Raw genomic sequence first — 6030 nt, 5'->3', positions numbered from 1 at the left:
TTATTTATTGATTGATTGCTTCCAGGTTTACTGCCGGTGCTCTATACATATACCTGGAATCCACTGCTCCTGCAGACCATTTATTCTCCTTTTGCTGCCCTTGTTGCTTGATCATTGTTGTGCTTCTTCTTCTTATTGTTGTTGTTGTTACTGTCCTTGCATAGGACCGAGAGAAAGGGAGAGTGGAGAGGAAAGGCAGAGGGGGGAGAGAAAGATAGAACCCCTGTAGATCTGCTTCACTCCCTGTAAAGCGACTCCCCTGCAGGTGGGGGTCTGGGGGCCATACCTCGGTTCCTTCTGCCTGTCCCCTTGTTTCCTCCACCACCTCTTAACCCTCTGACATTCCGCCCAACCTCCCTGGATTTCCTTGTTACAGCAATATGACCTCCCTGTTTTTTGAATCTTCATTATCCTGAGGATCAGTCCTGGAAATAGTGTCATGAGACAACATAGGGGGTTGTGGGGGGAGGGCAGGCAGTGGCTCACCTGTTGAACGAACACACTACAGTGCACAAGGACCAGGGGTTTTTCATTTTTTACATCTTTATTTGTTGGATAGAGACAATCAGAAAATCAAGAGGAAAGGGGGAAGATAGAGAGGGAGAAAGACAGAGAGATACCTGAAGACCTGCTTCAACACTTGTAAAGCTTTCTCCCTGCAGTTGGGGATTGGGGGGCTTGAACCTGGATCCTTGTGAATTGTGGACATATGCACTCAACCAGATGCGCTACCACTCAGCCTCCTCAATCATTTCCTTTTATTTCCCCAGCCATGGTCCATTTGAATATTTATTTTTTTTAAATTTGTTTATTTAGTTGATAGGACACAGAATTGAAGAGGGGAAGGAGGAGATATAGATGGAGAATGAGAGACACCTGTAGCACTGCTCCATGGCTCTTGAAGTTTCTCCTGCAGGTGGGGACTAGGAGCCCTGGAAATAAATGGTCTCCAGCTGGATATTTATAGCAGTGTGTGTGGGCCCTGCAAAATGATCAACGTAGGGCCCGCGCGCTCCCAGTTAAGCGCACACAGTACAAAGTGCAAAGACTCATGCAAGGACCCCGGCTCAAACCCCTGGTCCCTGCCTGCGGGGGGGGGGGCACTTCACAAGTGGGTGGAGGAGGTCTTCAGGTATCTCTCTGTCTCTCTCCTCTACTCTCTCGATGTCTCTCTGTCCTATCCAATAAAATGGAAAAATTGGCCGCCAGGAGCAGGAGCAGTGGATTCATCATGCTGGTACCAAGCCTGGTGGGGGGGGAGAGAAAATGATCAACCTAAAAAAATTAACACTGGAGGGGCCAAGTGGTGGTGCACCTGGTTAAGCTCTCACATCACAGTGCACAAGGACAAGGACACACATCACAGTGCACAAGCTCCGGTTGACATCTGCAAGGGGAAAGCTTCACGAGTGGTAAAGCAGGGCTGCAGGTGTCTGTCTCTCTTCCTATCTCCCCTCCCCTCTCAATTTCTGTCTATCCAATAAATAAATAAACACTTATTAAACATGAGCACTTGGGGAGTCAGGAGGTGGCGCAGCGGGTTAAGCTCATGTGGTACAAAGCTCAAGGACCGGCGTAAGGATCCTGGTTCGAGCCCCCGGCTCCCCACGTGCAGGGGAGTCACTTCACAAGCAGTGAAGCAGGTCTGCAGTTGTCTATACTTGTGTCCCTCCCTCTGTCTTTCCCTCCTCTTTCTAGTTCTCTCTGTCCTATCCAACAACAATGACATCAATAACCACAACAAAGGCAACAAAAGGGAGAAAATAATTGAAAAAAAAGGTCTTAAAAAATGAGCACTTGATATTGCTATGAGAAAACACTCCTGGGGGCCAAGTGGTAGTGCACCTGGTTGAGCGCACATGTTACAATGTACAAGGACCGGGGTTTGAGCCCCTGGTTCCCACCTGCAGGGGGGAAGCTTTGAAAGTGGTGAAGCAGTGTCGCAGGTGTCTCTCTGTCTCTCTCCCTCTCAACTGTCTCTATCCCATAAATAAATAAATAAATATATATATATATATATATATGTATATCTATAAACAAAACACTCCTGTTGATGTCTTACACCAAAGTAAAGGACTCGGGTGGGGGTGGGGATTCCAGTCCTGGAACATGATGGTGGAGGAGGACCTAGTGGGGGTTAGAGTGTGATGGGAAATCTGAGAAATGTGATACGTGGACCAACCACTGTATTTTACTGTTGATTAAACCATGAATCCCCCCCCCCCAAATAAAGAAAAATAAATTTAAAAAAAAGAAAGAAAAAGCACTCCTGGATTTATTGAGTCTTGAGTGCTGCCTGCAGTTGCCCTCACAGGCCAGACTAAAGGATTTCTTGGGACACACAGGACCCATGGGGACTGAACTCAGGAACCCGACTATTTCGCTCCAAAGTGCTAGCCACTGTGCCATCTGTTGGGCCTAGGACACATAACTGCTTCTTTTCTTTTCTTTTCTTTTTTTTCTTCCACTAGAGCACTGCTCATCTCTGGCTTCTAGAAGGTGGTGCTGGGGATTGAACCTAGGACCTTGGCCCCTCAGTCCTGAAAGTCGTTTTACAGAACCACTATGCTCTCTCCAGTTAACAGCTGGGTACCTGCTATTTTAGGTGGAGGGTCATATTAATGTCCAAGTGAAGAAGCCACAGGTGAATGGGCCTGGCAATAGGGTGGCATCTCCATGTCTACTTGCTCTCTATGCTAGGCCATCTGCAAAACGTCCAAACTTTGCAAGGCGTCAGGGCTCAAGTTGGCTCTTTAGCTCACATACGCCTTTGATTTTTCTTCAGCATATAGATTCTTCTAGCAAACATAGTTAAAAAAGTATGTGACAATCAGATCCCAGATTGGAGGATCAACACAAAGGTGCTTTAATTTTCATTTTTATTAATTTATTTTTAAATTTTCTTTTAATTTGTTTTGCCTCCATGGTTATCACTGGGGCTTAGTGCCTGCACCACAATCCACTGCTACTGTAGGCTATTGTTTCCCCCTTTTGTTGCCTTTGTTTTTTATTGTTGTTATTGATATCATCATTGTTGGATAGGACAGAGAGAATGGAGAGAGGAGGGGAAGACAGAGGGGGAGAGAACGATAGACACCTGCAGATCTACTTCAATGTCTGTAAAGTGACTCCCCGGCAGGTGGGGAGCCGGGGGCTCGAACCGGATCCTTATGCCGGTCCTTGCACTTTTGCGCCACATGTGCTTAACCCGCTGTGCTACCGCTCGATCCCATGGCATTAGCTATTATCGGGAAGGTCTGAGCTCAAACACAAGGAGGTGGGGTGTCACGTGGATGTGTGTTCAGGGATCCATTGATGGGTGTAGCTACGCAAAGGTTGTGTGGTGACAGGCCCTTGTAGAGCTCTGTGTAGTCCTAAAGTGGGGAAACATGGCACTAAAACACAACCACTCTTCTGTTCTTATTCTATTCTATTCTATCCCGTCCCATCCCATCCCATCCCATCCCATCCCATCCCATCCCATCCCATCCCATCCCATCCCATCCCATCCCATCCCATCCCATCCCATCCCATCCCATCCCATCCCATCCCACTCCATTCTTCTATTCTTATTCTATTCTAGTTTATTCTTATTCTATTCTGTTCTATTTGTATTCTATTCTAGTTCATTCTTATTCTATCTTATTCTGTTCTATATTATTATTCTATCCGAATCTACTCTTATTCTATTCTAGTTTATTCTTATTCTATCTTATTCTGTTCTAGTCTATTCATTTTATTTTGTAGTGTCTCCTAAACTGACCCTACATCAACAGTGCTTGGCCCACAATCTGAGCCATGTGGCTGAGCAGATCTCCGGAGGTCTGATTCACACAGGCTGTGCAGCCACCTGCTGGATCCATCTGGTTGGAGTAGCCAGAAAGTAAGTGCTTTCAGGGGATACTGCTCCTTTTTAGAAGTACTGACATACACACATATATTTGATTTGGCTTTATTTTAATGAAACACACACACACACACACACACACACACACACACACATACAGACCACATATCAGAGCACTGCTAGGCTCTGGCTTCTGCTGGTCCTGGAGATTGAACCTGGGACTTTGGAGCCTCAGACATGCAAGTCTTTTTGCATAACCACTATGCTATCTGCCTCACCAAGGGAATACTCCTAAACAAGTTCTGAGAAACAAATGTCTGAAATACTTACTTATTATTTTTATTTATTTATTAATGAGAAAGATAGGAGGAGAGAAAGAACCAGTCATCACTCTGGTACATGTGCTGCCAGGCATTGAACTCAGGACCTCATGCTTGAGAGCCCAATGCTTTATTCACTGTGCCACCTTCCGGACCACACTTACATATTTTTTTATAGAGGCAGACAGAAATTGAGAGGGAGCAGAGAGACATCTGCAGCCCTGCTTCACCACTACTGAAGCTACCCCCTGTAGGTGGGGACTGAGGGCTCGAACCCAGGACTTTATGGATGGTGATGTGTGCACTCAACCTGGTGCACCACTGTCCAAGCCAGAGAGAAAGATTTCCCTTTTCCCTCCTCCTCCCCCTCTTCTTTTCCCTCCCCTCTCCTTCCCCCCTTTCTCTTCCCCTCCGTTCTGTTCTCCTCTCCTCTCTTCTCCTCCTCTCCCCTCTCCTCTCCTCTTCTTTTTTTTTGGGGGGTGGGGGTGTCATTGCTCAGGCTGCACTGCTGTGGCCTGACTTCTTTTAGATATGTGGAGAGAGACAGAGAGAGGGAGAGATACTGCAGCTCTGAGCTTCCTCCAGTGCTGTAGTGCTCCAATGTGGGGTATCAGGGACAGAACCTGAGTCACTCTTCATGGCAAAACAGGGAATCTCCTAGCTAGCCATCTTACCAGACTGAGAAAGTATTTTTAAAACCCCTTTTTAGGGAGTCGGGCTGTAGCACAGTGGGTTAAGTGCACATAGCGTGAAGCACAAGGACCGGCCTAAGGATCCTCGTTCGAGCCCCTGGCTCCCCACCTGCAGGGGAGTCGCTTCACAAGTGGTGAAGCAGGTCTGCAGGTATCTATCTGTCTCTCCTCTCTGTCTCCACTCCTCTCTCCATTTCTCTCTGTCCTCTCTAACAATGACATCAATAACAACAACAATAATATAACAAGGGCAACAAAAAGGAATAAATAAATAAATAAATACTAAAAAAAGTGGTGACTTCACTGTTTAAAATCTTTTCTATAGAGACAGGCAGAGAGACAGAGAGAGAGCCCCACACCCCAAATGTCCTTCAGTGCCATAGGGGACGGTGCTCCAACCTGGGTCACACACAAGGTAAAGCAGCACACTGCCCAAGTGAGCTCTCAGCAGCCTGGAGCCTCCTGAGAGACGGGGCGCAGAGTGTGCTCCTTGGTCAGCAATTATCCCATCAATGCATGTCACCTTTATCTTCCTAGAAAAATATGTAGAAATAGGCAGGTCATCTATCTGAAGAATATCTCACAAAATAACTGGAAGCAACCAGGCATCTGAACAGGGTCAGAATATGAGAGCTTTGTGTTTGAGAGCTACTCTGCCCTGATCCAGCTCTCTAGTCCTATTCTCACTTCTGACACCATCTTCCCAGACAATGTTTTTAGTCCACCTGCATGTTAGATATCAGACTCAAGCAAAAATGATTAAAGTCATGGGCCCTTTAGAAATTCCTAGCTTCTTCCCACACAAACATCTCTAGTTTCATTTGCTGTTATTCCTACCTTTGGGCTCCTGTTTATTAAACAATGTGTCCTGATTTATATCTTACTGCTTTTCAGTCACCAAGTTGAAGATGCTACTATAATTCCATCCTGACTTCCCTGGGCAGATGACCTCACCAATGTGTCCTAGAACCTCCCCTCCCCAGAGCCCTGCCCCACTAGGGAAAGAGAGAGAGGCTGGGGGTGTGGATCCACCTGCCAATGTCCATGTCCAGCAGAGAAGCAATTACAGAAGCCAGAACTCCCACCTTCTGCTCCCCATAAAGAATTTTGGTCCATACTCCCAGAGGGATAAAGAATATGGATGCTTCCAATGGAGGAGATGTGACAGGAA

Source organism: Erinaceus europaeus, chromosome 5, assembly GCF_950295315.1.
Source record: "Erinaceus europaeus chromosome 5, mEriEur2.1, whole genome shotgun sequence".
Lineage (NCBI taxonomy): Eukaryota > Metazoa > Chordata > Mammalia > Eulipotyphla > Erinaceidae > Erinaceus > Erinaceus europaeus.
The sequence above is the reverse complement of the archived record's forward strand: the minus strand, read 5'-3'. Positions refer to the sequence as shown.